Source organism: Nannospalax galili, unplaced genomic scaffold (assembly GCF_000622305.1).
Source record: "Nannospalax galili isolate Female #2095 unplaced genomic scaffold, S.galili_v1.0 scaffold484, whole genome shotgun sequence".
NCBI classification, from domain to species: Eukaryota; Metazoa; Chordata; class Mammalia; order Rodentia; family Spalacidae; genus Nannospalax; species Nannospalax galili.
The window spans coordinates 428,342-438,266 of record NW_008350788.1 but is presented as its reverse complement, the minus strand read 5'-3'; the positions used below and the strand labels follow the sequence as shown (position 1 = coordinate 438,266).

At 42.0% G+C, this 9,925-nt stretch overlaps 1 non-coding gene across 1 annotated transcript; it reads left to right on the top strand.

Annotated features, from left to right (window-relative positions):
- The first annotated feature begins 2,487 nt into the window (after positions 1 to 2,487).
- On the top strand, positions 2,488 to 2,603 carry LOC115066772. The gene has a single exon (XR_003846218.1). It is a non-coding gene; the product is annotated as a U5 spliceosomal RNA (small nuclear RNA).
- Positions 2,604 to 9,925: the final 7,322 nt, after the last annotated feature.

Below are 9,925 nucleotides of genomic sequence, written 5' to 3'. Positions count from 1 at the left end.
AAGTTGACATGAGCTGTCTATCTCCATTGCTTTCCACTTTTCTAGTTGAGGCAGAGTCTCTCAGTTGAACCCACAGCTTGCTGAATTGCTAGACTAGCTAACCAGCTTGTCCCAGGATCCTGTCTCTCTCTCCTGAGTGCTGGGATTACAGGCAGGTGAAATACCTGCCTGGATACCTGCTGGGATCCAAACTCCAGTCCTTATACTTGTGCAGCAAGCACCTTACCTACTGAACCAACTTCCCAGCCTGCACCTTGCTTTTTGGAAACAGGGTCTTTTACTGGGACCTGGGGCTCTCCAGTAAGGCTAGACTGGCTGGCCAATGAGTCCTAGGAATCCTCCTGTCCCTGCCTTCCCAGGACTGGGGTTATAAGCATACAGCAAAACCTCCTGTTTTTATATAGGTGCTAAAGATAGAATTCAGGTCCTCATGCTTACATGACAAGCATTTTACCAACTGAGCCATCTCCCCAGTCCCTGTACATTTTTAAGATTTATTTTCTTTTTAGTTATGTGTGTATGTGTGCATGTGTGTGATTGATTGTGCCTCGGAGTGCAGTGCCTGAGGAGGCCAGAAGAGGGTGTCAGATTCTCTGCAGCTGGACTGAGAGTTGTAAGCCACCTGACATAGGTCCTGGGAACCAAACTCAGGTCCTCTGCAAGAGCAGCAAATGCTCTTAACCACTGAGCCATCTCTCCAGTCCTGTTTTTTGTTTGTGTTTTGTTTCAGACAGGGTTTCAGTATGACTGAGGCTGGCCTCAACCCCACTGTTTAACCCAGAATGACAGGGAGTTCATCACAATCCTCTTGACTCAATCTCTCAGAGTCCTAGGATTTGTGCCGTGTGGCTGGATAAAATGCATTCTATTTAGAATCAATTGAATAATATATTTGGATACCAAGAAAGGCTAATACTCACATTCACATATACATATTGAATGTTTATTATCTTTTTAACTGTTTACTTGTTATTCTTCCCTATTTATTTACTTCAGGAGAGCTTTTTAAAAAGATGGCTTGACAGTGAAGAGCACTTGTTCTCCATGGACTCAGGTTCTTCCCAGCACCCACACAAAGACTTACAACTATCCATAACTCTAATTCCAGTGACTCAAACACCCTCTCCTGGCTCCAAGGGCACCAGGCACTAACGAGGTGCACATACATGCAGGCAGTACAGGAATACACATAAAATACATTTTTATTTTTTAAAAAGTCAATGAGGCTGAGCACAGTGGCATACAGTTCTAATGCCAGCTCTTGGGAAGTGAAGGCAGGTATCAGGAGTTCAAGGTCATCCTCAGCCAAAAGGCTGTAAGAAGCTGGTATTGTGGCTGACACCTGTAACTCCAGCAGGCTAAGGCAGGAGGATGATCATAAATTCCAGGCTAGCTTGGGCCACATAGTGATTTCCAGATCAGTCTGTTGTTTTGAGAACCAGTCTCCCTGTAGCCCTCAGCTAGCCTGGAACTTGGTTCACAGAGATCTGCCTGCCCCTGCCTCCTGAGTGCAGGGATTGAAGTTATGTGCCACTACACCCAGCATATATTCTTTTTTAAATATCTTATTTTTATTTTATGTGTATGAGTGTATTACCTGAGTGTATAGTACACGCATATTGTGCAATGCCCATGGAGGTCAGAAGAGGGTGTTGGATTCCCCTGGGACTGGAGTTTCCGATGGTTGATAGCCACCATGTGGGTACTGGGAATCAAACCTGGGTACTCTGGAAGAACACCCAGTGCTCTTAACTACTGAGTCGTCTCATTAGCCCCTGTTATTATATACTATGTTAAATTTTGTAGCTAGGTCTTGCCTCACTCAAACTCACTATCCTTCTGCCCCAACCTCCCAGTGCTGAGATTTCCCGTTGTGACACCCAAGCGAGGCCGAAAAGATTTTCCAAGGGATCGAACCTGTGTCCTTGTAGTGGTAGGCAGGCACTACCACTGAGCTGTATTCACAGACTCTAAAAGTAAGGGTTTTTGTTTTTTTTTTCTAAACTTGTGGTTTTTGTATATTTATTCATTGGCACTGAGGGTGGAACCCAGTGACTCGTGCACGCCAGACAAGCGCTCCATACTGAGCAACGCCCCCGCGACTTTTTTTTTTTTTTTTTCAATTAAAGACCATTTTTCAATAAAGCCTCAAGCTGAAATTGGACCAGGTATTGTTACTCGGAAATCTGGCTTTTGCTATGACCCCTGGTGGCGGCCTAGGGCCTAGAGGGAAGGAATTTCTGGAAACTCCGTGTTATTTGCATACCCACAATGCACTGCCCAGCCCAGCCCTTAAATTAAAACTGAGTAACTACTTGCAGGTTTTTTTCCTGACCTTGGTTCTCTAAAAATTAGAAAAGATTCACGGGATTATCTTGGATAAAAATAGAAGTCACCGCCTTTTTCATTTTAGGGGTTTAGAAATAGTTACCATTCCCTTTCTAGGAGGTACAGTTAGCCGAGAACTGAACGGGGGCATTTGGTAGCATACTCTGGTTTCTCTTCAGATCGTACAAATCTTTCGCCTTTTACTAAAGATTTCCGTGGAGAGGAACAATTCTGAGTCTTAAACTAATTTTTTGAGGCCTTGCAATGGTAAGGCTAATTAACTTGCTGTGAAAATTAGACTTAAGCTTTTGGTGTATGTGTGTGTTCTAATAGTCAGCTAAAAGTGTTGCGAGGGTTTTTTATGTTTTTTTGAGACAGAATTTCCCCGTAGCCTGGAGCTGGAGATATGGCTCAGAAGTTAAGAACACTGTCTGTTCTTGCAGAAGGCGGGGGTTCGAATCCTAGCTACCCACATGGCAGTTAACTGTCAGTAACTCCAGTTCCAGGGGATCCGACAGCTTCTTCTGTCTTCCGAGAGCATTGCATGACACGAGTGCACTTATCTACACGTAGGCAGGCAATACACGAATACACATAAAATAAAAATAATAGTCAGGTATGGTGGCGCACGGCCTTAATCCCAGCATTTGGGAGGCAGAGGCAGGTGGATCTCAAAAAGACAAAATAAACAAATAAATAAATTAAATTAATAAATAAAAATAATAAACTTTAAAAAAAAAAATTTTAAACTTCTTTCTAAACTCACCCTCCATGTTGTCCCTGAAATTCATTCTTTAAGTTCTTAAGACAAAGGACCAGGAAGTCCCTGGCTTGACTCTGGTGGCTGCTGTATTGTCCAGCACCTTAACTCTCTGAGCTATGCACATCTGAGGCAAGAAAGCCTCCCTTACTCTGAAGGATATCCCAGATTTCTGTACCATCTTCTGTAAAATTGGTAGGTAGACATAGAGGGATCAGAAATTCAAGGTCATCCTCAAGTTTCAGTCCAGCCTGGGATACTTGTCGCCAAAACAAAAAGAAAGAAATCAAGAAATAAACTCCCAGCAGTTGGGAGGCAGAGGCAGGTGGATCTCTGTGAGTTCAAGGCCAACCTTAGTTTACATGGCAAATTGCTGTGGCTACAGGGAGACCCTGTCTCAAAAAGACCAAAAAAAAGAAAGAAAGAAAAAAGAAATCTGTTAGGATGAACATAACTGGATACATGGTTAGCCTAACCTTTTCTTTTTTTTTTTTTTCTTTTGGTCTTTTTGAAACAGAGTAGCCCCAGCTGGCCTGGAGCTCATTATGTAGACCAGGCTGGCCTCGAACTCACAAAGATCCACCTGCCTCTGCCTCTGCCTCCCATGTGCTGGGATTAAAGGCGTCACCATCACACCCGGCTTAGATCCTATTTAATTCTTTATGTGTTGAGCTCACCATCTGCTCCCTAATGTCTGATCAATAGTGTATTATCAAAGGAAAGTCAAATTGAGCCCTCCTGTGCCAGAGGGAGAGGTCAGATGACAATGAGGTCTGGGGCAACACCTCTGTCAGGTCTACTCTGCATATAACAAAATGCCCTACTTTCAGGAATCCCCAACTGATCCCATAAATTTGTATGATTAATGCCGTCCCATGACTGTAAATTATCACAATAACATCTGAATTTCTAGATCGTTCTCCAGTAATAAAACAAAAACTTTAACAGAAATCAAAATTCCATGGTTGTTCTGTAATATACAGTACTTCTAAAAACTAATGGAATAACACAACTGCATGATAAATAAGTAAAAATTGTTAAAGCATGTGTGTTTCAATTAAACATATTTATACTAAATATGTTTCAATATCGCCTCAGTGCTGGTGATTACTTTGTTTATCTGTGACAAAAACTGGGAAATTCTAATTATATTAAATTATTTTAGGGGCTGGAGAGGTGACTCAGCGGTTAAAAACATTGGTTGTTCTTGCAGAAGACCCAAGTTTGAATCCCAGCACCCACATGGCAGCTAACAACGGTCTGTAACTCCAGTCCCAGGGCATCTGATAGCCTCTTCTGTCCTCCACGGGCATTGCACGACACCACGGGCGCACTTACCTACATGCAGGCAATACAGGCATACACGTAAAATAAAATAAAATAAATAAAAATGTTTAAAAATAAATAATTTTTAAATGCCCTGAAAATTCAGGAAATAGAGCACATTCCACTGATCCAAAACAGCAGTCGCCATGAGTCCCTTCACCTCTCATTTCTGTGTATTTCCTTTGGTGCCCGGTTAGCCTGGGAAGAACCTTGGAGAAGCATTAACTCCTGCTCCTGACAAAGTGTGTGAACTCTGAGGTTACTCTACTTCTGCAAGGGTCACTAGGGTAGGTAGAGAGAAGTGGTTTAATGGAAACCAAAGGGAAATGGGGAAAATGCAAGGGTAGCCTACAAAGAGATCAGGGAACCAAGGGACTAGACAGTGTGTCCTCAGTTATCTGGAACCCAGGGACTGGACAGTGTCCTCAGTTATCTGGAACCCAGGGACTGGACAGTGTGTCCTCAGTTATCTGGAACCCAGGGACTGGACAGTGTGTCCTCAGTTATCTGGAACCCAGGGACTGGACAGTGTGTCCTCAGTTTTCCCAGGCATGCTTGTTACTCTTACTGAAGAAACCTCTTAGTGCGTCTGGTAGAGTCATCTTCACTTTTTTTTTTTTTTAATTTTATGTGTATGTGTATTGCCTGCATGTAGGTAAGTGCACCTGCGTCTGTGCAATGCCCGCGGAGGACAGAAGAGGCTGTCAGATCCCCTGTGACTGGAGTTACTGTCAGTTGTTAGCTCCCATGTGGGTTCTGGGATTCGAACCCGGGTCTTCTGCAAGAACAACCAGTGTTCTTAACCACTGAACCATCTCTCCAGCCCTCATCTTCACTTTTTATTCCAAGTTGAAAGAGATTTTTCTCAGCCAAAGATTCTTAAAATCCACCCTGTCCACAGAGCACAACAGAGCTTGTGATCATATGGCAAAGGACCTTGATCTAGTATCAGGGACTAAAAAACTGAGGGGAACTGATGAGTTCAGGTGCACATAAACACACAGGGAGACACAAATAAACATTTTTTAAAAATAAATAAGGCTAGAGAGATGGCCCAGTGGTTAAGCATAAGTACTGCCCTTCCAGAGGACCCGAATTCAATTCCCAGCAACCATGTCGGATGACTTATAACCACCTATAACTCCAGCTTGTGGAGGATCTGATGTATCTGAATGAAATGCCTGCAGAAGTCAGAGACAGCTTTGACACACATCTACACACATACACACACATATACCCATGAGTAAAAATAAATAAGTAAAATCATTAAAACATAAACTCCAGCTCTGCTTCATATTGACTCAACCTGAAATTCTTTTTTAAAGATTTGCTGTTTTTATTTGATGTTTTTGAGTGTTTTGCCTGCATGTGTGTGTACCAGCTGCATACAGTGCCTGTGGAGACCAGAGGACTTCAGATCCTCTGGAACCAGAGTTGCAAATAGTTGTTAGCAGCCATGTGGGTGCTGGGAACTGAACCTGGGTCCTCTGCAAGAGCAGCAAGTGCTCTAACTGCTGAGCCATCTCTCCAGCTCCTCAGCCTGAAATTCTTTTCTATGGCAAAACCAAGGATCTGGCTTTACTGAGTGATGATCTCTAAAAGATAAGGAACTCCTCAGGTGCTGGCACCAGCTCCAAGCTGTGTTTCCTGCTGTACCACTGCTGACACCAGGCGATGTTGATGACTATGAAATTTTTATAGTGGTACATAACCCAAAATTGTTTCCACCACCATTTAATGTTTACAGCAATTACAATTGTATTTGAGAGACTGAGGCTGCAGCTCAGTAGTAAAACACCTGCCTAGCCTATATAAGTCCCTCAGTTCAATACGCAACACCAGAAGAACTTTATTTGAACATTACTTGAATGGATCCGTCTGTATACTTTCTGTATAAATCGTTGGCAAAAGTTTTTAGATATCACACTCACCCCAGAGAGCATTTTTTTTATTGGCTTTGCTGAGAAACACCACTCCCAGAAATACAAGGAAGAGATTATTTTATATGCACTCTGTGATGCAAAAGTTTGCAAGCACTAGTCTAGCAGGATTTAAGAATGGAACCAGCCAGGCGTGGTGGCGCACGCCTTTAATCCCAGCACTCAGGAGGCAGAGGCAGGCAAATCTCTGTGAGTTCAAGGCCAGCCTGGTCTACATAGTAAGTTCCAGGACAGCTGGGGCTATAGGGTGACCCTGTCTCAAAAAGACCAAAAAGAAAAGAAGGAAATCAAATAAGACTTCATGAATGAAGTGAGGAATAAAACCAGAGTGCTTGTTTTGCCTCTTAGTAATTACAGTCACCAGCAAAAAGCGAGAACAATGCTTAACTTACAGGATTACAAGGATTCATGAGCAATGGTGTAGTGAAAGTTCAGCCATAAAAGATTACACAAGCCTAATCACTACCACCTTTGGCATGAAGAGCACTTGACCGTTTCCCTCTCTTTTCAGCCTCACCCCTCTGCTACGTATCTGGCTTTCATCCACAAACTATTTCTCAAATGCCTTTTAATTTTTCTTCAAATTAAAAACCTGGGTAGCTCCACATTGCCGACTTAGCCACAAGAACATTTAATTGCGTGGTTGCAACTTTTCTCTGTTCTTATGACAGGTCCTAGCAAGAGTCCAAGACCAACCTGGCAGGTGCACCAGCCATCAAGGCTATGCTGTCACGAACGGAAGTTCCCAGATAAAAAGCACACCTAAATTAAAGAGCCTTCAAAGTTGTAGCTTCCTGATTATGGAGAGTTGGAATGTTTCAGATTCAGAACCAAATTATTCTGGATTATCTTTAGTCTCTATTTATTGCCGACATCTGTGTCTAATCTAACATCTTTTCAACTATCAGACCAAAATCGAATAAACAAACAAAAAAACCCTTTTGAATATATTAACTTAGCAGACCACTACCTTCCACCAACCCAAGAGCTAAAAAGGCCATCAGATACCATCTAAAACCTATTTTTTCCTGCTTTTCTCTAAACTGCATACTTCATGTTCCTGCCAATGTATTTGAAAAATGCCTTGATTTATAACTTGCTTTTGTTCTCTGACTATAAAAATTTCATGAACTATTAAAAAAACAATAAAAACTTCATGAAACTATTTCCATGTTTGAACAAGTTATTTGGGGCAACCTGAATCCTTGTTCCCAGACCATGGTCACTCATATTTGATTCAAGGATTAAGTATCTCTTATTCTTTTTTATGTAAAAGCTGTTACAAATCAATACATTAGGAAAAGTTACCCAGGAAAGAGGGAAGTCACAGCATAAGTAGGAACACTCAAATTAGGGGGGAAGCCAGAGGTCTAAGCTACAGAAGCAGCACTGGTGTCAGGTTTAGAGGCAAGGCAAGACTATAAACCACATGTTTTAATGAGGATGACCTTATTAAATAATGCTGCCTTGACAAACTTCAAAACTCCAATGGCTTAACAAACTAGGAGTTGATGCTTGCTAATACAAAGTCTGGTGTAAGTCTACCTGACTCTGCAGGGCAATTATCTACCACGGAGCAGTTCAGTAATTTCACTATGAGATCTTTTGGTTTACAGAAGGGATTTGAATTATAGAGCTTACAGATCTGGAAGATCATGCAGACCTTTCTTTGCTCTCAGTCCCTTATCCAAAACTAGTCAAATGTCAAATGCAACTTCATCCCCACCCTCAATCCTCTTGCAATCCGGCTCCACCTATAATGTAGATGTAGTAGGTAGAATCAAAGATATCACCCACAGTCTCTCCCCTCCCTATACAAACATGCACTCCTGTCAAGAAGTGGGTGGCTCATACCTGTAATCCCCACTCTTGGGAAGCTGGGGCAGAAGGATTGCCATGAGTTTAAAGCCAGCCTACACCACAGAGTGAGACTCTGTTTGAAAAGCAAAAGAATTTCCTTTTATAAATGATACTGCAAAAAAGAAAAAAAATGATACTATAAGTGGTTTATAAGGTACATTGGTACATTGTACAGAGTTACAGATGAGAAAGGATACTGTCAAAATCAATAGACACAAGGGTCTGAACTGTTTTAATATTCTAATTTGAGATATCTCATAGAAAAGGGAGTACAGTCTATGTGAACAATCTTTGCAGGAGTTTGGTCATTTGGGTCAACATTCTTGACTCTCAGTCAATAAGAGACATAAGCCAATTCCAGAAGGGTAACAGGTTCCTTTCTTGTGTTCACTTAATTCTCCTTGACTTTTTGTCCTGCCTCAGCATCACACACACAATATTTGATAATAAGAAGTTAGGGCTGGAAAGACGGCTCAGTGACTAACAGCACTTGCTGTTCTTACAGAGGACCTGGGTTCAGTTCGCATCACCCCATGGAGGCTAACAACTGTCCTTAACTCAAGTTCCAGGAGATATGATGCCCTCTTCTGGCCTCTGTGGGCAATACACTCGTGATACAATTACATACATGCAGGCAAAACATTTACACACATACAATAAAAATCAACAAATCAAAAATATTAAAGAAAAAATTATATCTTCCTTTTTCTTTCTTAGTTCTCAGTAATGGAAACAAGCCATGATGTTAAGGAGAGAGAAGTCCTTTGATGAGGCCCTGGGAGACAAGGATACCACATAGGGTCACAGAGGAGGACAGAGAACAGGGACGCAGCTCCATACTGCCCCCCTAATTAGCCTGAGCAGTTCTCCTAGACTTTCAGGGACTTCTACTCAGGCAAACTAGAATTTGTGGCTTTGATGCTGAAAATAATTTCAGGAACTAGAGAAAAGGTTCAGCAATTATGAGCACATACTGCTCTTGCAGAGGTCCTGAGTTTGGTTCCATACATGCAGGCAAAACATTCACACACATACAATAAAAATACCCATGTCAGGCAGCTCACAACTGCCTGTAACTCAAGCTCCACTTCTGGCCTCTGCTGGCACCTGCACACACACACACACACACACACACACACACACACACACACACACAATATAAAAATAAGTCTTCAGAAAAAAAAGAATTCAGGACTAGCCAGTTTGTGATGAAGCAAAGTTGGTGATTTTCTTAAGGCTATTTTAATACAGGTCTAAGCATGAAAGTTAAGAGAAAGAGAAACACTCAGAAAGACACACCCAAGAGTGTGGGTGTGCGTATGTGCTTTCTGAGGGAGAGTGACAGAAAATAAGATGTGCCCAAGTGTGGGTACCGGCTTCTCCAAGGCACAGTAAGCAATTACTTCTCTCACCATTAGTCATATAGGCCCTTATGGCAAGTTTCAAGTTACATGTCAAAAAAAAAAAATTTAGGAAATCTTTCTGCAGGCCAGCAAGATGGTTTAGCAGCTAAAGTGCTTGCTGCACAAGCCTGACAGCTGAGCTCAATCCTCAGAACCCATGTAAAAGTAGAAGAAGAGAATCAATCCATAAAGCTGTCCTCTGACCATAACATGCCCATTGTGATATGTATGGCCCCTGCCCTTCCCACATACACGCCATGACACACAGTAATAAATTATTTTGTTTTAAAGAAAGAAAGAAACCCATC